The 24,432-nt window shown below is 39.9% G+C and overlaps 1 protein-coding gene and 1 long non-coding RNA gene across 2 annotated transcripts in view; one reads left to right on the top strand and one right to left on the bottom strand.

Annotated features, from left to right (window-relative positions):
• Positions 1-24,432, bottom strand: part of MCTP2 (multiple C2 and transmembrane domain containing 2) — a 347,996-nt gene that overhangs the window by 244,999 nt on the left and 78,565 nt on the right. The window lies entirely within an intron of this gene.
• Positions 33-24,432, top strand: LOC116590411. The gene is made up of 4 exons (XR_004285588.1): positions 33-365; positions 2,407-2,487; positions 18,091-18,172; positions 24,036-24,432. It is a non-coding gene; the product is annotated as an uncharacterized LOC116590411 (long non-coding RNA).

Genomic DNA, 24,432 nt, shown 5'->3' with positions numbered 1-24,432 from the left:
CCCCGCCCGCCAGCCCCGCCTCCAGGGGGCGGAGGCGGCCGCGCGTCACCTTGGAGCCACCTCCCACCCAAGCGCGGTCGCGCGGTGGCCGGTGACTCGGCCGGCGACTGCCCCTGGGCCCCGGCGGGGCGAAGAGGAAGAGATCGCTCATAACGCACTGGTCCGGCTTCGCTCGCCAAAAAAGGAAGATGCGCCCCAGCAGTCTGTGTTCAAAGTGAGGAAAGAGAACAAGTGTGACTTGCAAACTTGTAATGGCTGAGTAACGTGTCTCCGCGGATACTCAGAGGAGTGCTTGGGGCCGTCGCTCCCGAAGGGATCAGTGGGGAGAGCAAGCTGCCTTTTTACCACCCTGACCCAGGCAGGAGGTACCAGAACCAGGCACCCCATTAAGCCCCTGCCATGTTTGCAAGACAGCGGCTGCAAGTTCGGCCACGCAGACGCGCTAAGCTCTTTATTTGCTGAGCCTTGGCTCCTGGTCTGGAGAGATTAGGCCGATTTCCTTGCCCAGCGCGCTGAGTACTCCTACTCAGAGACCCTTAGAGATCCTTGGGTCCCATGACTGGCCCTAAAGCGTTCAGCAAATATTTGCCCTTGGTTCCTTTCCCATGAACTTTCTTCCTCCTTCCTCTCCTTTTCCTGCTGTGCTCTTCTTGCACTTTTAATTACTCTTGATCTCCGCCTGGCGGTTTCTTTTCCACTCGACCTAGGAGCCCGTGTCTTCTGTGTTCTGAGTCGGCCTTGCAAGACACTCGGTGGTTTCGGAGGAAACGGGCCAGATCCCTGCCTCCAGGAGGTCAGAACTTCACACCCGGCCACCCCCTTGGAAGAGCAGGAATTAGATATAAGAGAGTGTGGGACAGACCTGGCGTTCTATAGGTGATGGGAGTGGGTGGCCTGTCAACTGGAGAATTTAATTGGTGTAATTGGTGGTTAAGAGCCTGGGCTCCGAGTCAGAAAGACCTCACCAAGTCCTGCCTTGGCAACTGATGGTATAAACCCAAGAGTTCACTTAATGCCTCTGAATTCCCACTTTGTCTTTAATAAATGGGGATTCAAATAACAGCTATTGTATAGATTCTGAGAAATACTTAAGTGTTTTAGGTAAAGTACTTAACCGCAGTGTCCTGGCCCACGGATCCACACTTATGAAGCGTTGGCTAATTAGAATAACAGCATGGTAAGAACTGTTGTAGGCCAGGAGGGAGAACATTTAGAACAGAAGAGAACTTGGAAGCAGAGGTGTAGTCTTCACGCAAAGAAGGCATTCAGTAGTGGCTCCCAGTGAATGAACAGAAGGGCTCACCGCTCTCTGATTTGGGGGCTCCGCCTACAATATGCGATCCTATTTAATTTTCACAAACCTGTGAAACAGTTCATAATTTCCCTGGTTGAAGATGAGGAAAATTAGCCTCAGAGCCATGAAATCATCGGCCTTGAAGGTATGAAACACGTTCGTAGCAGGCAGAGCAGAGTCACCTGAGCCTAGGGGAATCTGGCTTTTCCCATGGTGGCCCTGCAGGCTGTATCCCCTTCCTCAGGGAGGGAAGGTAATGGGGGAAAAGGGGGACATAGAGGACACGGCAAGAAGGGAAAGAACAGTAAATAGGGAAAGTAACCATAGCATTGAAGGCCACTAATAATACAACAGAATTAAAATAGTAAGTGAACCCACACATAAAAGCTTTTTGCTTCCAACCCCTGCCACAATGGGGTTCCTGTTCTGTGGTTCCTGTAGCTCAACCACAGGCTGAAAATGACTAACAGCGTTTTTCAATCATTAAATGCTGCAGAAAGTGAAACATCTAAAGAGACAGAAATCTAAGGTCATACCTCCTCATCTCTCACCACAATACACTCTTCTGTCAAGCTTCCTTGAAGGTTTTTTCGTTGCTTTTTCTTTCTTTTTTTTTTTTCACTTGTTCAAATATATTGCCTGCCTCTTTCTAGTATGTTCCATCCAGGAAATTATATCATTGCTTTAACTAACTTGACTTCATTCTGTAACCACAAGAAGCACTTAGAACAGCTGCTAGACTCACATATGTGGCAGATAAATTCAAAATACACTGTTGTGACATTGAATTTCTTGACATAAGCAAGTCTGAACCAAGTTTCATAGGCACTGTCCATGATGCCGTAATGGTGACTTTTCTGAAAAAATAAAATAGAATCTCTTTTCTACTCAGTCTTGCCTTCGTAATTCACATGAACATCAAGATATGTAGCCTTTGAAGAAAGAACTCTATTGAGAATATGACCTTCGAGGCAGGGATTTCTCACTGTCCACATTTAGATTAGACTCTTGCCAGATACAATTGCTCTTCGATGCTAGACAACATATGCTGGGTTGAAGATGAGGATGGCGATGTAATAATTTCACCTGTTCTTTTCCATTTTGAATGGCAGATGTGTCTTCTACAGATCCCACGTGCTCCTTTGCCACCGCAGCTGATGTCGCCTGTCATGTATCAGAAGTGCCGCGTGGAGGTATGTTAGCAATGTCACAGTGCCTGTCTGAATAAGCAAGAGTAATTTAAATAGGACAAGTTCGGCGGCTGTAGTCACCTAGGCTCTCTGCCCGTGGAGTTAAAGGAGGTTTTCCTGTCTGTAAGTGCAGAGAATCAATCCAGTCCAGCTCCGATCAGAGGACTCAGAGATCATCTTGGGAGGACGAACCCCTTGGGTGCCCCAGAAAAAAGTTTGTGAGCTCTGCTAACAGGGACATAAAAGCTTGATACCTAGATCCCTCACATTTGCCTTCATCGGTGCTTCTTGTTATTACTGGGGCAAAAAAAGCTGAAGTAGGAAAACAATTGAGATATAAATGTAGAGATCTAGACCTTCCAGGAGGTGAAATCCATGTCATGGTTAAGGCAAAATTTAATCCACTATCCAAGTGGCCAATGTTTAGTGTGTGCCATAAGGAAGCATATGGACCTTGCTACGTGGGCTTGAGAAAACGGTATTCTTTGTATTGTTCACACGATCCATCTTTGTTATTATATTTGCTCAGTTTGGTTTCTTCCTACCATATAATTGTCCTGAGAGTATATAGAAAACATATCCCCTTTTATTGGTGTAGAGAGACTACACTTAGTGACTTACTCCTAATTCTTCCATTTAACTAACTACATCCTTTCCTGCAGTTGGTAAGAAAAAAAAAATTTAAAAAGCAGTGGTTGGTAGGGTTTCAGTTTCTTGAATAAAGGGAGTGGCCCTAACAGAAAAGGAGTCTTCCTTTCTAATTGCTCAGAAGTAAGACTTGTTATAAAATCTTTCTTTGGAAACCAACACCAACAGTTCGTTGTCTTATTAATAATAAGCCTATGTAACAAATTATTTCAAATATCCAGTCATGTATTTAACACAAGCTAATTAATTGGAAGTGTTCACAGGTAGTAAGTTGCTCAAAGTTACATTTTCATAGACATTATAGTTTCAAGGGTGAGAATTTTTATGGCCAAGATGAACATCTGGTAATAGTTGCTTTTAGAAAGTTAAAATTATACTCTGGTTTCTCTTCAGATCGCATAAATCTTTTGCCTTTTAAAAAAAGTTAAAATTATTGAAGGCGTGGTAGGGTAAATCTTAGAACCTTATTCCCCCATTTATCAGATAATTAAAGCAGACCCAAACTTACTTTTTCAGGTGAAGCTTAACCTTTCTCAAGAATACTTCGTCATCATCAAAATGTTATGTCTGGTTTTGAATTCCATCTGGTGAGCTCATGCTTAAGCTTTTCCCCCAGATTAAACCAGAGCAAGAGAGCATTTCAAACAGTACAGCATCACTGTGGCCCCACACAGAATCACTTTGTAGGGTTGTTCTCTTGTGTGCTGTCGTTGCCCTAGTTTAAAGCATCTTGGAATTGGTCTTGAGAAATGGATTGTTGAATCTGCACCTGGAATATTGGCCAGGGTTATTGTTCTTAAAATCCTGGTGCTTGTTTTAAGATGATCCAATGTAGAAATTGTTGGTCCTCTCCAGAATGCAAACCTAGGCTCCTCTACACAGTGGGTTTGTTTGCATCCCCTGAATTCTGCAAATAGCACAACTGAATTGGTTTTCCTTTTTGATTTGATTACTAGAATGCTCAGAGAGGCCCACCTCTACAGTGCTTTTTGGTACATTGTTTAACAAATTTTTATTTTTCTACCTTTACTGTTTTAAGTCTGAGATGAAACTAAAGGAATTTCCAGAACGAAATTATTGGAATAATAATTTTCTGTGCAATTAGATGTACATTTGTTGACACATTCGCTCACAAAACAATAACATTTATTGAGTAGCTCAAGGAGGACCACAGACTAGGATGATCAGGGGCCAGGCTGATGAAATGTATGTGTGACTGTCCACAAAAAAAAAAAAAAAAAAAAAAAAAGAGACTCCCACACACTGGCCACCTAAAGGCATTCGAATTCATTTATTAACTCTGTTCTGGCCAGACAAGGCAGGTGGCTAGACATCAGGTGGCTGTTCCCGTTCCCTGACCAACAATGTGTCAAGCTCTGAGTAAACACGGTGGGTATACATAAATAAGATTGCTTCTGCCCCCCAGGGGCTCACAGTTTGTTGAAGGGGGAAACCATGGAAACAAATAAGCACAACAGCATGTCAGAAGGATGAGACTAGTTGCAGCACCTGCAGGGTCCAGAAAGTTAAGTACAGAGTCAGGTGCAGGAGCCCAGGCAGGAAATATACAAGGGAATTAGCAAACACAGTGACTCTGCACAGCCCCAAGGGCTGAGAGAAGAGATCCTCATGACTGAGTCACTGCAAGGAACACAGGCTCAACCAGCAAGAGATCAAGTCAGGAAATGAAGCCAGACCCATCTAGCAATATTTCCAGTTACTCGAGTATTATTACTCAAGTATTATTACTCGAGTAATCAGAAAATTAAAATATAGATACATGGAAAGAAATAAATGACACTTTTAGTTGAGGGCATTAACAAATTTGGGACTGGTAGTCTCCAGCCTATATTTCTGAGTGCTGGGACAAATAATTTGAATAAGTTTTCACTCATTGAGCCTCCAATTACTGGCTGTAATGATGCCCTACAAAGAAAATACAGAATCACTAATTAATGGATTGAAAAGTAGTCAGGAAATACATGGGGCTTTATTAAGTGCATAGTAATATTTTCAAGCTGACTTGGTAAACACCAGCTTTACTGATTTTTTTAGGTTTATATTTATAATGACTATTGTATCTTCCTGAGAAAATCTGGGCCCAAAATAGAGAATAAAATAGTAAGAAGTATGACCTTAATGCTAAATGAATTTCTTAATTCCCAGTATATATGTGCTCACCCTTTTTTTCTTATTAGGGAACTCCTTATATTGAACTATATTCTCAAAATTTTTGCATTCTGCTAAGAGATTATTCTTTAAAAAAAAAAAAATAGCGGGGCGCCTGGGTGGCTCAGTGGGTTAAGCCGCTGCCTTCGGCTCAGGTCATGATCTCAGTGTCCTGGGATCGAGCCCCGCATCGGGCTCTTTGCTCAGCGGGAGCCTGCTTCTCTCTCTCTCTGCCTGCCTCTCTGCCTACTTGTGATTTCTCTCTCTGTCAAATAAATAAATAAAATCTTTAAAAAAAAAAATAGCTTGGCTTCGTAGTTTGAACTTCCTGCTAGGCTGATTTGAAAATGAAGAATGGGAGGGATAAAAATCTATTCAGTGAAATGCAAAATATACTTTAGATTATAAAGGAAAGAGAGTTTCTCAGCTGGTTCAATGACAGACAAATTTGGTTATAGTTTTGAACCTTTTACAATGATCTTTGCATCCACCCTCGAAATGAGTTTGTGACTTTTCTCCTCATTCCTGATGGGTTTTGTGAAACTAGTCCCTACTTGATGAATTTGTAAAATGGAGTTCCACTTCAGTAACTCTCATTCAAAAACCCAAGCCTTGTATATCAAACTGAGTATGGTTTACCACACACACTCAGTGGTAAAACATGATCAGGAATTCCTAAACCTAAGGCAGGAGTTCAAGCTCTATGACCATAGAAGAGATTAAAACAATCTGGGCCTTTGTTAAGTTTTGTGTCATTTCTTACAGGCTCTATATTTCTTCCCCAGTAATAAAAACTAATACTTTTCTGATTCTCTAAGCAAATCCTAACATCATGTTATTTCACCTGAACAAACTGTATTTTGGTATATACCATAAATGTTAATTTTGTTAAATTAAAGAGAGCTGCAAATAGAGCCAGAAGGAGTAGCCTCAGAGGACCACAAGCAGGGGAAGTGGGAGAGGGAGAAGCAGGCTTCCCGCCAAGTAGGGAGCCTGACTTGCAGCTTGATCCCAGGTCCCTGGGATCATGACCTGAGCTAAATGCAGACACTACCGTTAGCCACCCAGGCGCCTTGTATTTCAAATGCGTGTCAGGGAGTAGGGTATGTGGGAGTGGCGTAGTTAAGCATCTGACTCTTGGTTTTGGCTCAGGTCATGATCTCAGGATTCAGAGAGCAAGCCCCAAGTCAGGATCCCTGCTCAGCACAATCTGCTTGAGATTCTCTCTCTCCCTCTGCCCCTCCCCCTGCTTATTTTCTCTCTCTCTTTTTCTCTCTCTCAAATAAATAAATAAAATATTTAAAATGCATATAGGACCATTGTGCTGTTTCCTGCTCATGTTTTATACAGCTCTGAAGTATACATTTTAGCAAAGGGTGCTTGAGGAAGCTTGTGTCCCCAACAAGCTGGAAACTTCCATGGTCACTTAATGATGAAACATGATTGGAGAATAAAGGACAGCATTAGCAGCACCATACGAAGTGTGACTGGACTCTAAAGGGCAGAAGTTAAAAATGAGAAATTGAGTGATCAATGAACAATATAGAGAAGCAAGCTAAAATTTAAATTGGCAAGGGAAAACTACTATGAACCATCAGGGCAAGAAAATCAAAGTGTGAAGATAAATAATATAGACAATAAGTAAAAGGTGCTCCGTAAAATCAAAGTTCATACTAGGTATAGGAGTAATGTTAGTCAGACAAGAAAATGGATTTTTCTTCCTTGTGATCACATTTCTCTTGAGATGTACCTGTCATTACAACTTTTTTTGAAATGCAGACACACTCTAATGAAGAGATTACTAGCATAATATTGTGCCTTACCTATTATTCTCTGAAAATAAGAAAGCTCATTAGGTCCTGCCTAGAACTTCAACTCAGGAAGATACCATATGTTCAATGTGACTAAGGAAAGTATAATGATAAGAGAGTTATTTGCAAAACTTAATGTTTTATGTTAATATGCAATATCTCCATAACATGAGTTCAAAACAAAAGTTACAAAGATCTGTCTGTAAGAGTAGCATTTTTTCCCTCGGTATCTTTTCTCTTGTTTTCTCATGTTACATCCTGCTCATGGTTTCCTCTATGTACCTCTTGGTTTCCCATCAGTCCTGACTGATTCTTTCATTACAAGTGCCTAGATTCATTGTCAGCAAAATGTAGTCAAATTCTATTCCCTCAAGGTCCCAAATACTGTCTCCTCCTAAAAGAATCCCCTCTTTTCTCAAACAGGAGAAATCCCTCCTCCCAAGAACTCTCATAGCAATATCCTTGCCAATCTTATAAAGATTTAATCGAGAACAATTGCTTTCACCTTTATGAAACCATTTTTGGGGTACCTGTCTTGTCTTTCATGCATTCATTTGTTTTGCAAATGTTTCTGGAAAACCTTGATTCAAGCATAAACTGTAGAATATAAGATTTTTTGTTTGAAATTCATGCATATACCCAATGAGTTAATTACTTACTCTTGATACGTAACAAATTACTTAAAAACTGAATGGCTCAAAGCAGCAAGCATTTATGTTGTCAGAGTTTCTTTTCTTTTTTTTTTTTTTTAAGATTTTATTTATTTGACAGACAGAGATCACAAGTAGGCAGAGAGGCAGGCAGAGAGAGAGGAGGAAGGAGGCTCCCTGCTGAGCAGAGAGCCCAATGAGGGGCTCCATCCCAGGACCCTGGGATCATGACCTGAGCCAAAGGCAGAGGCTTTAACCCACTGAGCCACCCAGGTGCCCTAATGTCAGAATTTCTGTGGAGCAGGAGTCCTGGTGTGGCTAGGATGGATGTATCTGGCTCAGCATCTCACGTGAGGTCTCAGTCATCTCAAGGTTCCAATGAGGCTGGAGAATCTGCTTCAAAACTCACTCAAATGGTTGTTGGGAGACCATAATTCCTCACCGTATGAGCTCCTCCATAGGTGGCCCATGCACTCCCTTGTTATGGCCACGGTGATCAAAGAGAGAGTGGAAGAGACCCAGATAGAGCCACCGTCGTTTTTGTAACTTCATCTTAGAAATGAGATCTTACCACTTCTGCCATATTCTACTTATTAGATGCAAACCAATAAATTCATCACATATGCAGGGAGAGAGGATTACACAAGAACATGAACACCAGGAGGCCAGGGTTATAAATCTAGAGACCTCCTAACATGCCTAATTACCACACACAGTAAGTGTGTGATGAAGAAACTGTTGAGGGTTCTTGAACCTGTGAGTTTGTGGTTTACATTGAATTTGATTAAGATAAAATTTTCAAACATACTTTCTTCATATATTTTATGACCCTGTTTTGTTCAGTTTGAGAACTATATGTATATACAATTAATATAATCATGTATAATACACATATATAGTAATACACACACATATATATGTGAGGCCACTTAAAGTTGTCCCCAGAGTTCACAAATGCTCTGCTCATTTTTTCCCCTTCTTTAGGCTTCTATTTTCCGTGTTTTTCATTCTATGTGGTCAAGTTAATTAATTTCTCCCTCCAATATCTTACCTGCTATTAATCCTATTGAATGGTTTTTTTCAACAGACATTTTATTTTTCATTTTGAAAATTTTGATTTTGGTTCTTTGTGTATCTTTTATTTTTCCTTTCTGCTCATCCTCTCTTCCACTTTGTTAAATGTAGGGAATTTATTGATACACTGCTTATCTTCCTTGTCTACTAATTCTTGTCATTTGTTTTGCTTCTAGGTTTTTTTGTTTGTTTGTTTGTTTTTCTATTCACTCATTATTCCCTACTTGCCATGGGTCATTTTTCCTGCTTCCCTGCCTGCCTTGTCAACCTTGATAAAATGCTATGCAATATAAACTTTATGTTGCTGGGTGCTGAATTTTTTTAGTGATTATTCCTTTAAACTTTTGGGATCTTTTTTTCTGGAATGCAGATTAAGTTTGCTTGGAAATAGTTTGCTTCTCTTGAGGGTTGTTTTTAAGCTTCGTTGGGTAGATATGGAACAATCTCTCATCTGGGGTTAAACTCTCTAAGGATCTTAACCCTTGTATTAGGAAATCTTGCCTTACTGTCTTATGGAAACTTGAACTATTTCTGGCCCGGCATGAACTTGAGGGACTGTTTCACCTGCATCTTACAGTGATTCTTTCCTGATCTTGGCGGTTTCCTTGTACACGTAAGCTAATTAGCATTCAGCTCAACACCTGAGGGGAATCCTTTGTAGATTTCTGTATCTCTCCTCTCTTCCTGTCTCTCTGTATGTAGATCTTTCCTCTGTATACTGCTCCCTCAATGCACACAAATTACGGCTACTTTGGTCTCCCTGCTCTTTCCTCAACTAAGAAAAGCCACTGGGCTCTGCTTGGTCTCCCATCCCCAGGCTGTGGACTGGAAATTCTCCAGAGAGTAAGTTAGGGCAATCACCGACCTTACCTCATTTTTGTCCCTTTTCTCTGGGATTGCAGTACTGTGCTATCAGTTGTCTAATGCCTGAAAACCATTGGCACATATATATTGGTTGTATTTTATCTCTTTTAGCTGTGGGAGGGTAAAACTAGTTTCTTTTATTTCATCATGGCCAGAAGCTGAGTTCACATGCTGTAAATATTTGGATCTCAAACATATAGCCTCTCAGTGACTTGCATAGCATATATTCTCTATGAGAAAAGAAACATACTAAAAATATTTTAATTATAGCAAAATATACAAGGACTCAGGATATCTGAGTTCATAACTTAGTTCTTCATCAGATTATAGTGTCATTTTTCAGGCAGTCAATTTTCTGAAGACCGATTGGACCAGAACAAAGGTTCTTAGTATTTTCACCCAAAAAGTTCACTGTATAACTATTGTTTTTGATTTGTTTACAATAAATATCTTGTTGGCAGCTCTGATAAGCTGGTCCAGCCCTCTTACAAAAACTTCATTAGCATGCAGTCAGAGGGCTCATAGCCATGACATCATCAGTATTGATTCTCTGAGTTGATCAATTCTAGTGACTGCAAAGAGGCAGCGACTTAGACCACCTGTGACATCTTATTCTGAGGAACAGTCTACTTGCATTAAGTATAAGCCTTTATGAGCCCAGTGCTTGAATCTTAATCAGTCTTTGCCTCAGTACTAAATAGTACCTTTGCATAAGTAGAGATGATATTTAAAACTTCACACCGGTGCTCGGGGCACCTGAGTGGCTCAGTGGGTTAAGCCTCTGCCTTTAGCTTAGGTCATGATCTCAGGGTCCTGGGATTGAGCCCCACATGAGGCTCTCTGCTTAGCTTCCCCCTCTCTCTCTGACTGCCTACTTGTGATCTCTCTCACTGTGTCAAATATATAAAAAAAAAAAAAATCTTAAGAAAAAACTTCACACAGGGCTTACAACTCTGAATATCAACCCAGCAAATTCCCAGGTATCAATGACACTTAGCAAAATTTCTAGGTCAGGACACTGCTCCTCGTTCTCTTTGAACTATACCAAGTACATGCTGATTTCTTCCTCAAGGCACTTGGACAAGAACTCATTGCATTCTAGATTCATAGAACCTAAAGCAACTGGGAAGTGAAGTCATCAAGCATGAAGTCACTGAGCAAATTTGCCTTCCAAGGTAACTGGCAAGCTAGCAAAGATATGACTCATGATCCAAGACACCCTTAGGCATCGTTCATCTATCAACCTGACAAAGGTGCAAATGTATTATCAAAAGTTTTCTCTAAAAATGACAGGCTCTCTATATTATACTCCAGTGGGTAATTGCAATATATCGAAGTTATCTTTGACTAACAGTCTTCCCGTGCCTCCCAAATCCAGCTTAGCAGCTCCTGTCCTCTGGTTGACTTCACACTTCGAGAGCCATTTGCAGAACAAACAACATCAGTCATGTGAACTTCCACTTCAAATTAGCTCTCTTTGCTAATTTATCCATCTATTAACTTGTATACTACCCAATTCCTTTTTCTGTTTATCCAATGTATCCTATAATCTGAACAACGAAACTTCAAACTTGAGTCTGTAGAAGCTTATATTTGAGTTGTTTTTGGACCCACACTTGGGAAGTTGGATGGCCCTAAGGAGAGCAAAAGCAACAATAAGCTAATAGGCAAATAAAACAAACCTGGTATAGATTATAAGCTCAAGGTCAGCCATTGGTAGTCGGTGACTTAAAGCAAATTAATTTCCCTTCTATGTGAGTTGGAAATACTATCTACAGCCCAAGATTCATTTTTGGTTAATAAATATTTTGAAGGTATCTGAACCAAAGTGGATTCCTAACAAATTGAGTATTTGGATATAGTAGTGATGATAGTGATGATGGTGATAAGGCTCATTCCCTCTAAGTTCCTTAAATTCACTGGGTTTTTTTTTTCAATATTTTTATTATGATAAATTTCAAACATACAACAAACCTGTAAAACCATGAGAACCTGTATATCTACCAGCTAGATTCCACCAGACATTTTGTTACATATCTATACAACTCTGTATCTCTCTCTTCCACCAATCTGTTAAAGTTGGGACATATTTCAAAGTAAACTGCAGACATTCTTATACTCCCCCCCCCATGCATACTTCTAATTAGAGTTCCTTTTAGTTTAGCTAGATTTTCAAGTATACAAATCTTAAGTGTAAATTCACTGAGTTTTGATTAATAAGTACATCTGGGCAACCAAGATATAAGACATTATCTTCACCCTCCATAATTCCTGTCTCTCTCCAGTTGATGCTTCCCTGTCTTAGACACACACACACACATACACACACAGGTTACTCAGTTCCAGCAGTTTGTCCATCACAAATTAGTTCTGTTTATTCTAGAACTCCAAATAAATTGGATAATATATTTACACTCTGTTGTGCGAAGGGTTCTTTTGGGTTTTTTTCCTCTTCCTGGTTTTTAGGATTCATCCATTCTCCTCTGTGTGTCAGTCATTTGTCCTTTTGTTGCTGAGTCATATTCTGTTATATGACTATGATATGTAACAGTTTGTTTATCCAGTCTGTTGACAGACACCTGACAATTTCCAGTTTGAGGCTGTTATCAATAAAGTTGCTATAAACCTGTTTGAACAGACCTTTTTGTGGACAAAGGTGTTTCTTTATTAGGTCTTTAGTTCATAGGGGTTGGAAGTCTTTCCCTTCTGTTTTATTCCCCAAATACCTACTGTAATGTTGAAAAGAGAAGCTTGAAATGCACATGTGTGTGCACACACACACACACACACACACACACACACCCCTAGTAGAAATGGCATTAAAAGTGCAGCCTGAAACAGCATGGAGATTCCTCAAAAAGTTGAAAATAGAGCTACCCTATGACCCAGCAATCACACTAATGGATATTTACCCTAAGATACAAATGCAGTGATCCAAAGGGACACATGCACCCAAATGTCCAGCAGCAAATGTCCACAATAGCCAAACTATGGAAAGAACCTAGATGCCTGTCAACAGATGAATGGATGGAAGATGTATATATATATATATATGCATATATATACAATGGAATACTATGCAGCCTTCAAAAGAAATGAAATCTTGCCATTTGCAACTATGTGGATGGAACTGGAGGGTATTATGCTTAGTGAAATAAGTCAATCAGAGAAAAACAATTATCATATGAGCTCCCTGATATGAGGAATTTGAGAGGCAACGTGGGGGGTTTGGAGGGTAGGAAAAGAATAAATGAAACAAGATGGGATCAGGAGGGAGAAAAACCATAAGAGACTCTAAATCTCACCAAACAAACTGAGGGTTGCGGGGGTCAGGGGGGTAGGGAGACGGTGGTGGGGTTATGGACATTGGGGAAGTTATGTGTTATGGTGAGTGCTATGAAGTGTGTAAACCTGGCAATTCACAGACCTGTACCCCTGGGGCTAATAATACATTATATTTTAATTAAAAAATTAAAAACTTAAAAAAAAAACCTTAAAAAAATAAAAAGTGCAGCCTGAATCCTGGAATGAACTGGGTGAGCTTGATTCCCTCATTTTACTGAACATGATGGTGTAGAATCATTGTTCCATTAATAAATTTATAAAAAAAATAGTTGCTGTAATTGACAAAGAGACAAGAGGTCAGCTTCTTGAGGCCATCACAGACAGTGGCCTTGTACAGAATTTTAGGGACTTCAGATCCAGAATGCTGGTCTCAGGTACACTGATAGTGACACCTACATCTTCCTATCTGCTTTCATTGTGTTTTTATTTTTATTTTTTTAAAGAGGAGTGTTGTGTGTTCTGATGGGTGTTTAAAGCAGAGAGCTGCTCTGCTGCCCTCCATCTGGGACTTGGAAGCCGATGCCATATTTCAGAAGGAGATCTAGAGCAGAGGCTGGGGGACTAAGTTCTGATGTCTCCGCTGCCATTCACTCACCATGCCATGCTGGAAAAGCCCCTCCCTGACCCCTCATGGCATCAGCTTTCCAGTAGGGAATGGGAGGCAGGGGCCCGAATGAACATTAAACTACTACAGCAATGAATGAAACCAGTTTTAGAATATGCATTCAAATATACCAGTTACACTCTATCTTGTCTTCTCTTTCGAATTTCCTTGGGATTTCTGAGTCATCAGAAATTGAGAACTTTGGGGGAGATTGGGTGCTCATCGGTTAAGCATCTGCCTTTGGCTCAGGCCACGATCTCAGGGTGCTGGGGTTGAGCCCCACATGGGGCTCCCTTCTCAGCAGGGAGCCTGCTTCTGCCTCTCCCATTCCACCTGCTTGTGCACTCTCGCTCTCTGTCAAATAAATAAAATATTCCTTTTAAAAAAAAAAAGAACTTTGTCTCATTTGTCCAGTGCTTGCAATGGAAGTGTTACTCTTTCTTGAGTCCTGCTGTGCACTAGTCCCAGCTTTCCGTGCAAATAACCCTCCCCAGTCCCAAGGTCATGTGGCCAGTACATACTGAAATTTCAACCTAGATTGGTCTGAATCTAAAAAGTGGTCTGAAGCATTTCACATTGGCCTTTGGAGAGCACATGAGCTCTCCGACTATCTGGGGGAGCTAGTAGACGTGCATTAAGGATTACTAACGCTAATAATAAACCACCTGAAATGAAAGCCTCCTGAGCATCCTGTAAATGGTGAAAATTGCTCCTGGCTTCGTAGCCACGAAGTAGTTGCATTTCCTCCTAAGCAAAAACCAGCTGGGGTCTGGGTATTAATGCATAAGGCCGCAGGTGCCTCCCGCAGACAAAATACTGCTGACTTTACACTGGGACTCTTAGCCTTCTTTATTGCTCTATTAAGATCTTCAATAGGTAGATCAAGTTCTAATTTCATCTCAGATTGCAAGATCCCTTCTCTCGAACTCCCCACATATTTTAAATCCAGTGTCAGTTCTACTTGACGAATATTTTTAAAAAGATTTTATTTACTTATTTGACAGAGAGAGACATCACAAGTAGGCAGAGAAGCAGGCAGAGGGAGAGGGGGAAGCAGGCTCCCCGCTGAGCAGAGAGCCCGATGGGGGGGCTCGATCCCAGGACCCTGAGATCATGACCTGAGCTGAAATCAAGAGTCCAAGGTTTAACCAACTGAGCCACCCAGGCACCCCTATTTGATGAACGTTGACTACACATCTTATTTTAGGATAGGCATAGGGAATGCAAAGATGAATGAAATAGCATACATATCCTTATTAAAGGATATTTTTTTAAAAGAATGGTAACATCATGGCTACTATGTGGATATAAAATGAACAAGTATTAGAGATTCTATTTAGCTTGCTACTAATGAGGGGACTCTGCTAAAATATCACAACCTGGTTCAAAGGGAGAACCCGAAAAAACACACCAGTTTATATTGATCTTGGTTTGCAAGCAAACTGTCCCCCATAGGTGGGGGGCAAGGAGAGATCAAAGCCACAGGCAAGCCACTCCTGATTGGCAGTTGACAGGTTTAATAAACAAGAGAACATACATACCATGCTTGCCTTGCCCAGCCCTGAGATTAGATCTCTACACCTGCCTTGAGAATCTGAAAACTTTACACACAGAGGCCTTAAAAGCGTTCAGTCATGTATATTGTCCAGATGACCCCAACAATACCTTTCTCTCTCAAGGTTACATCTTTGAAAAGGCTCTCGCTGTGGGAATAGTAGGCAGAGCATACATTCCAAGGACAGGGGGTGAGGTCCCTTCAGAAGCCTTACTACAGCTTGAGTGTCAACTGAGGGTCACATCCTCTTGCTGACCTTCTCAAAGATTGGAGTATGATAATGTTGAAATGAACTTGAGGATGGATGCAAAACCACATTTTTTTGCATGGTGGGAAGAGAGTCATCCTTTCAATGGACAGACTTAATTTACATAACTATACACAACAACTATTTTGCTTTGCTATTATCTAAAATTCGCCAACTTACAAAATAGTTCAAGAGCAATGAAAGGCTAAGATCAGGTATTCTGGAAGGATTTTCACGGACAATGCAGCCTTTTCCGTGGAAGCGCATGTTTTTCTCTACACCCTTACGAGAAAAAGATATTAACATTTATTGAGTACCTATGGGTCGGCTCAGTGCTAAACATTATGAAATTCTCCTGGTCACCTTGGAAGATTAGGTATTGCTACCTAATTTTATGATTCAAATTAAAGAAATATTCAGAGTCCCTGCCAGTAAGTTGGGAAGCTGGGATTGATTTATTTATATTTAAATCTAATGATTCCCCCAACTCCTGTTCAACCTACAGAATACTGCCATACCAGGAAATTAAGGTGCAATGTTAGGGACAGATGTGTAAACAGTAATTATATACTGTGTGTTACACGGGGTATATGTTTGAACAAGGGCACAGAAAAAAAAAATCCAATGTCACCTTTTCCATTGTCCCACTCTTCCTGCCACGTAGATGCGGAGGCTTTATCTTTCTAAAGCCTTTTTGTTTTTAATTTCAATTATTTGTTAATTTCATATGCCTTTCTGACACCCCCCACCCCAGAAGGGAACAATAAAATTAAGAGCAAAGAGGCAACAATTTAAGAATATCAACTGTTTAGGGGCGCCTGGGTGGCTCAGTGGGTTAATCTTCTGCCTTCAGCTCAGGTCATTATCTCAGGGTCCTGGGATCGAACTCCGCATTGGGCTCTCTGCTCAGCGAGGTATCTGCTTCCCCTTCTCTCTCTCTGCCTGCTTGTGATCTCTGTCTGTCAAATAGATAAATAAAATCTTTAAGAAAAAAATGAATATCAAATGTTTAGATAAGTTGATTTCATTTATTCACCCATGATCCTTGTCAGCTATAAATTTTCTTTGTAGACACTTCAATTTCAGCAAGCTACAAATATCTTTTCTCAGAACTATTTTTAAGCTTTTAAAAATCTTTTTGTTCTAGATTAATGTTAGATTGACAGAAAAGTCACAAACACAGCCCTCAGGGTTCCTATTACACCTCCTTGGATAAGCTCTTAAAATACCATGGTACTTTCCTCAAAATGTTGAAAATAGAACTGCCCTATGACCCAGCAATTGCACTACTGGGTATTTACCCTAAAGATACAAACGTAGTGATCCGAAGGGGCACGTGCACCTGAATTTTTATAACAGCAATGTCCACAATAGCCAAACTATGGAAAGAACCTAGATGTCCATCAACAGATGAATGGATCAAGAAGATGTGGTATATATACACAATGGAATACTATGCAGCCATCAAAAGAAATGAAGTCTTGCCATTTGCGACAGCGTGGATGGAACTAGAGCATATCATGCTTAGCGAAATAAGTCAAGTGGAGAAAGACAACTATCATATGATCTCCCTGATATGAGGAAGTGGTGATGCAACATGGAGGCTTAAGTGGGTAGGAGAAGAATAAATGAAACAAGATGGGATTGGGAGGGAGACAAACCATAAGTGACTCTTGATCTCACAAAACAAACTGAGGGTTGCTGGGGGGAGGGGGGTTGGGAGAAGGGGGGTGGGGTTATGGACATTGGGGAGGGTATGTGCTATGGTGAGTTCTGTGAAGTGTGTAAACCTGGCGATTCACAGACCTGTACCCCTGGGGATAAAATATATTATATGTTTATAAAAAATTAAAAATGAAAAATTAAAAAAAAATACCATGGTACATTTTTCACGATTAAGAAACTGTCCTTGGTATTTATTACCATTCAACTCCTGACTTTATTTAGATTTTATCAGGGTTTTTTGTGTTTGTTTGTTTATTTGTTTCCTCGTCTGTTTGTTTTGTTTTAATTAACAGGCTCTTCCTGTTGCCAGATTCACCCCAGGGACCACAATGCACCTAGATGTCATGCTTCGCCTTTCCTTTGGTCGGTGACAGTTCCCTTATTATTCACAACCTTGACAGTTTTGAGGAGTCCTAGCCGGGTGTACTATAGAATGTCCTGCCATCTGGGCTGTGCTGGTTTTTCTTCTGACTAGACAGGTGTCTAATTTTTGGGAAGATTCCAGCCAAACAAAGTATCTTTATTGTCACATCCCGTTGCATGGGTACGGACCGGATCCAGGATATCCACATATCACTGATGATGCTTCCTTTCTCCCTCCTGGGATTTCTCAGAAACTTTAAGAATAATTTTGGATGTTGTCTGGGGATTGCATCACAAGTAGGGAAAGTATGAAGTTTAGAGAGTGGGTATAGTCCTCTGCTCGGCACTCTGGCAGTTTCCACTGACCATGAGTCAGGGACCTGGCATGCTCTACTGTCAATATCTTTCTCCAAACAGGAAAGGACAAGAAAACCACCAGCCCTATTAAATGCTGCTTGGTTTATCCAGCACAAGCCAGAGCAGGAGGAACACACCGGCTTCCAGTAAACTGCAACAAAGTTCTGCTAAGTCATGCCTCTCCCCTCCTACAGCAAGCCCAGTAGAGTGTGAGAGCATTTCTCTGGCAGAAGCCTGGCCCCCGCCTCCCCCGCTGCAGTAACGTAGAACGCCTAGGTAAGTTTCAAAATCAAGAAGACCCAGCTGTGTCTCAGAGACTGAGGCTCTCCCAGTCCCCTTGAACTCATCCAGTCGTTATGGAGAGATTTTTACAAAAGTCACTGCAATCCTCTTTCAAAGGATAAAAGGATCACATCTCAGACAGGCCTTCCTCTGTGAATTCATGTGGCAAAGGTCTTTTCTAAAATACAGGTAGAACTGGGGCTCCTGGGTAGCTCAGTCGGTTAAGCATCTGCCTTTGGGTCAGGTCATGATCTCAGGGTCCCGGGTCTGAGCCCCACATTGGGCTCCTTGCTCAGTGGGGAGCCTGCTTCTCCCTCTCCCTCTTCTCTTCCCTGCACTTCATGCTCTCTCTCCTCTTCTCTGTCTCAAATAAATAAAGTCTTAAAAAAAAATAAAATACATGCACAATGGATGAAAATTAGTCTCTTTTTTCACCCAAGATTTTATTTATTTATTTGACAGACAGAGATCACAAGAGAGGCAGGCAGAGAGAGAGGAGAAAGCAGGCTCCCCGCGAAGCAGAGAGCCCGATGTGGGGCTCGACCCCAGGATCCTGGATCATGACCTGAGCTGAAAGCAGAGCCTTTAACCCACTGAACCACCCAGGTGCCCCAATCTCTTTCTTTTTAAGTTTTTTTTTTTTCCTTCACATATACAGTCTGTACATTGGCAGTTTTTCTGTTTTTCTTCATCAAGATGCCAGATCTTAAGAAAATAAATCTTTGTGCATTGGTCTTTTCATATAAAACTGAGTTCTTTTATTTTTAGGTGAGCTTGGGAGGGGATGAAGAACAAAGGAAAGTCCACTTAGGGAGTGTTTGTTTGTTTGTTTGTTTGGTCTTTTTCTTTTCTTTTCTTTTTTTTTTTGGCTTATTTTATGGGTGGTTTAAATCGGCCATGCCTACTTCCTTTTAGGAGAGATATGCCCCATGTAAAGGAATATGCTTGAGTGAATAATTAAGTTTGGCCCTACGTGGCTGGCTCCTGCACCTAACTCGCAGGCTGGGGCTCCAGGGAAGGGAGACCTCATGGATATAGAAATGACAAGGATTTGCTGCCAGGAATTACAACTCACTAAAGGGGTAACTGGGTGGCTCAGTCATTAAACATCTGCCTTCAGCTCAGGTCATGATCCCAGGGTCCTGAGACTGAGTCCTGCATCAAGCCCCGTATCGGGCTCCCTGTTCATTGAGAAGCCTGCTTCTCCCTCTCCCACTCCCTTTGTTTGTGTTCCCTCTCTGGCTGTGTCTCTCTCTGTCGACTAAATAAATCAAATCTTAAAAAAAAAAAAAAGGCACATTTTCCAGTGCTATCTATAGATGGGCTTTTGCTGTGTTTGTGCTTTTAATTAGCCAAGTAGGAAGAATTACACAAATAGAACCATTTAACTAAGTCTTAAAAGTAAAAAATATTCAGCAGAATTATTAACTAGTTGAATTGTGTTTTGGTTAGAAGGACTAACTTAGAAAAATTGTTAAGGCACTCTTTCACAGAACACTGTAAACTTTAAAATCAATTTCACTGGGATCCATGTATTCAAAATGTTATTATCAGAAAGGGATCTTACACTAGTATCCATCGTAACCCTTAGAAATATTGAGGTATTGTTGACCTTTAATAAAGTTTACATATTCAAGTGTACAATTTAATGTTTTGCCCTGTTTATGTAACACTATTAATTGTTGACCTATAATAAAATGTACCCATTTAAGTGGACACTTATTAAAGTTTTGAATTATTTATACATCCACGAAACCATCATCACAATCAAGACAGTGAACATATCCATCTTCCAAAGTTTCCGTGTGCCTCTTGGCAATCCTTCCTTGCTTTCTATGACTGTAGATCCACTCACATTTTCTAGAGTTTATATAAATGAAGTCTACAGAAGATATTCTATGTCTATCTGGCTTCTTTCATTCTGGATAATTATTTCTTAATTCATCCAAGTTGTAGTGTACACCAATGGCTCATTCTGTTGTTTCCATTGTGTGGCTATACCATAATGTGTTTATATATTCACTTGGTGATGGACATTTGGATTCTTTCCAATTTATAGCAATTACAAATAAGGCTGCTGTGAATATTTGTATACAAATATTTGAAAGAACATATGTTTATTTTTCTCTTGAGTAAATAGCTAGGAGTAGAATGGATCATATGGCACATGGATGTTTGACTTTTAAAGTAACTGCCAATGATTTTCCAAAGTGGATATACCATTTTACATTTCCAATAGCAGTGTATGAGAGTTCCAATTTCTCCACCCACTTGCCAGCACTTTATATGGTTTTTATATAATTTTATATATTTGCAATATTATATATAATATATAAATGTTAACATATAATATTATATATAATATAGGTCTAAATATTTAATATCTAATTTTAATGTGTAAATATTATATAAATATATAAATATAAAATATTTATGTATTTGCAATAATTTTGTATAGTTGCAATGTTTGGGCTCTTTTAGCCATACTAAAAGGTATGTAGTGATATCTCCTTGTGGTTTTAATTTGCATTTTTTAATAACTTGTCAAAGCCTAACATGTTTGTATATACTAATTTGCCATCAACATATCTACTGTGGTAAAATATTCAATCAGACTTTTTGCCCATTTTTATAATTGTACTGGTTTTTGTTGAGTTTTGAGAATTCTTTACATAGTCTGGATTCAAGTCCTTTATCAGAGTTAAGCTTTGAAAATATTCTACTAGTCTGTGGCTTATATTTTTATACACCAAACAGTGTTGTTTGAAGAGCAGACATTTAAAAAATGTTGAAGTATGTTTAAAAAAATATTAGATTATAAACATGCTTTGAGGTTGGATCTAAAAAATTTTTTTTTCCTAATCTGAAGTCTACATCGTTAAATTTATTGACATAGTATTTATAAAATTCCCTTGTGGTTGCCAGGGTGGCTCAGTCTGTTAAGAGACAGACTCTTGATTTTGGCTCTGGTCACGATCTCAGGGTCATGAGACTGAGCACCCTGTCAGGGCGTGTGCTCAGTGCGAAGTCTGCTTGGGGTTCTCTCTCTCCCTCTGCCCCTCCCCACCACTCTCTCTTTCACTTTCTCTTTAAAATAAATAAATTAATTATTTAATTAAATCAAATAAAAGAAAGAAATTGGAAAATGTCCATAAAATTCCCTTGAGGTTCACTACTATCTGTAGAATCAGCTGTACTATAATCTATCCCATTAATAATTTGGGTCTTCTTTTCTTTTCTCCACATCAAGCCTGGCTAGTTTGTCAATATTACATCTTATCAATCTTCTCAAATAATTTTAGTTTCATTTATTATCTCTAGTAATAATTTTTTTCTGTCTTCTGTTTCATTAATTTCCATTTCTATTTGCTTTTTTCTTCTTTGGATCAAATGTGCCTTTACTGTTTTGTAGATTCTTATGGTAAACAGAAAGGCCATTAACTTAAGACACGTGTTCTGTTTAATAGAATTGTTTGGTGATATAAATATCATGTTAGTGTTATTTTACAGTAGTCACATTTTACCATGCTTTGTTTTATTTTCTTTTTCCATTCAACATATTTCCTAATTCTCCTTTTGGATTGTTTCATTGATAAATGGATTACTTAAATGTATGTTACTTAGTTTCTGTACTTTACAAGTTTTCGAGAAATCCTTCTGGTTTTATGAATTGTAATTAAATTCTAAATCTATTATGGAATATATTTTGCATGAGTTGAATCTTTCAAAATTTATTGAGATCTGTTTTCTGGCTTAAAATTTATTGAGATTTGTTTTCTAATCCAAACTTTAACTTTTTTTTTAAGGTTTTTTTGTTTTTTTTTTGTTTTTTTTTTTTGACAGAGATCACAAGTAGGCAGAGAGGCAGGAAGAGAGAGAGGAGGAAGCAGACTCCCTGTCGAGCAGAGAGCCTGATGTGGGGCTCAATCCCAGGACCCTGGGATCAGGACCCGAGCCAAAAGCAGAGGCTTTAACCCACTGAACCTCCCAGGTGCCCCCCAAATCATAACTTTATAAAATGTTCCATTTGTGGTTGAGAAGAATGTATATTCTGATTGGAGTGGGTTGTTCTATATATGTAAAGTAAGTCAGGTTTGTTGATAATTTTGTTCAATTTTTCTATATCCTGGATGACTTTGTCTACTCATTCTATCAGTTATTGAGGGAAAGGGATACAAATCTCTGATTCTCATTGTAAATTTGTTTTTGCAGTTTCTGTGAATTTTGTTTTAAATCTCTCTTAGATACATAAACATTTTTGGTTGTTTGTCTTCTTGACAGACCCTTTTACCATCATAAAATTACCTTATTTATTTCTACTAATATTCTTTGAAATTTACCTTGTGGGATACTGATATACCCACTCTTCTTGGTTTTTATGGGGTTTTTTGTTGTTGTTTTGGTTTGGTTTTTGTTTTGTTTTGTTTTTTAGTGCTATCATAGCGTCTTTTTTTCATCCTTATTTTTATTCTATTTACATTGCTATAGAGATCATTTCTAGCATAAAGGTGGGTCTTTTCTTTAAAAAATTTTATTTATTTATTTGACAGATCACAAGCAGACAGAGAGGCAGACAGAGAGGAAGGGGGAAGCAGGCTCCCCGCCCAGCTGAGAGCCCAACATGGGGCCTGACCCCAGGACCCAGCGACCATGACCCGAGCTGAAGGCAGAGGCCTAACCCACTGAGCCACCCAAGTACCCCGGGTCTTGTTTTTATACAAGCTGTCATTTTGCTTCTTAATTGCAATGTTTGGGCTCTTTACCACTAATGTAATTATTGATATCATTAGGTTTACCTCTGTTTTCTTGTTGTTAGTTCCCCATTTGTCCCATTTGTTTTTTTGTTCCCTTTTTCATTTTTCTATCTTGTCTGGAATTAATCGAATATAATTTTGTGATTCCATTTTTATCTTCTTCTTGGCTCATTAGCTGTGCCATTTGTTTGGTTATTTTAGTCATTGCTGTAGGGTTTGCCCTACATTTATCACAAAATGCTTGCATTTCTCACCTTCTGACTTGTGTGCAACTGTATACACTTTACTTAATCATAACACTGAGCAAAATTAGTTAGGAAAGAAGAAAGAGAGAGAGAGAAAGGGAGAAGAGAAGAGAATCAAGGAAAAACAGAAGGAAGAAAGAAAAAGCAGAGAGAGAGAAAGAGAACAAAACAGAACTTTAATCTCTCTCTTTTTTTAAGATTTTATTTATTTATTTGACAGAGATCACAAGTAGGCAGAGAGGCAGGCAGAGAGAGAGGAAGGGAAGCTCCCTGCTGAGCAGAGAGCCCGATGATGCGGGGTTTGATCCCAGGCCCTGGGATCTCGACCCTAGCCGCATGCAGAGGCTTTAACCCACTGAGCCACCCAGGCGCCCCAAACTTTAATCTCTTAATGACGATTCCAAAACCCAACAACTTCTACAAACCAGAGATTATCATGTTATGTTTTACGGTAATACCTGACCCAAAGTGGCATGACGCTGTTCAGTGTCTGTGTCATTATTCACAGATTTTGCTGTAGAAAGTCGTGTGGAAAGAGTTAGCACAGCAGCCCTGAGACTGCTCCTGCTTAAAAAAGCCTCTTTGCATGATTGGCTCATGCCTGGCATCTGGGAACTTGGATTTGGGAAGGGGTGCCACCGTCCCTGACTCCTAAGAGTAGCTTACTGAGCCAGGCTGTTCTTGGAAACAATTTAGCTTGTCCCGAAAGCCTGTTTTTTCTTACGGGAGTCTTAAATTTTGGTCTGTGCAAGGCAAAGCGTGTTTATGTGTCGAGTCCCCGATAAAAACCCTGGGTGCTGAATCTCCGATGAGCTTCCTTGGCAAACATCATTTCACATGTGTTCTTGCAATTTGCAGCTGGAGAAATCAAGTGCATCCTGTGTGACCCCATTGGGAGAAGACTCTGGAAGCTTATGCCTGGTTTCCTCTGGACTTTGCCCCTTGAGCTTTTCATCTTTGCTGATTCTACTTTGTGTCCTTTTGTTATAATAAATCGTAGACATGAGCGTGACTGTATATTGACTCCTGCAAGTCCTTCGAGCAAATTGTCAGGTCTGGGATGGTCTTGGGAACCCCTGACAGGGAAGTGAATGTGACTGAGTTTAGGGCACTACTCCAGAATGTATTCGAAAGCTCTGATTTCCCCCCCCCTTTTTTTTTCCTCTAAATGTATATGACCTGTGATTTGGGATAAAAGATTGTGTAACTGTATCCACAAACACACATACAGTAAAATATAGTTTGTGTGTATAAC

Source organism: Mustela erminea, chromosome 5, assembly GCF_009829155.1.
Source record: "Mustela erminea isolate mMusErm1 chromosome 5, mMusErm1.Pri, whole genome shotgun sequence".
Classification (NCBI taxonomy): domain Eukaryota; kingdom Metazoa; phylum Chordata; class Mammalia; order Carnivora; family Mustelidae; genus Mustela; species Mustela erminea.
Note: the sequence above shows the minus strand (reverse complement) of the source record. Positions and strands in the feature narration are given on the sequence as shown.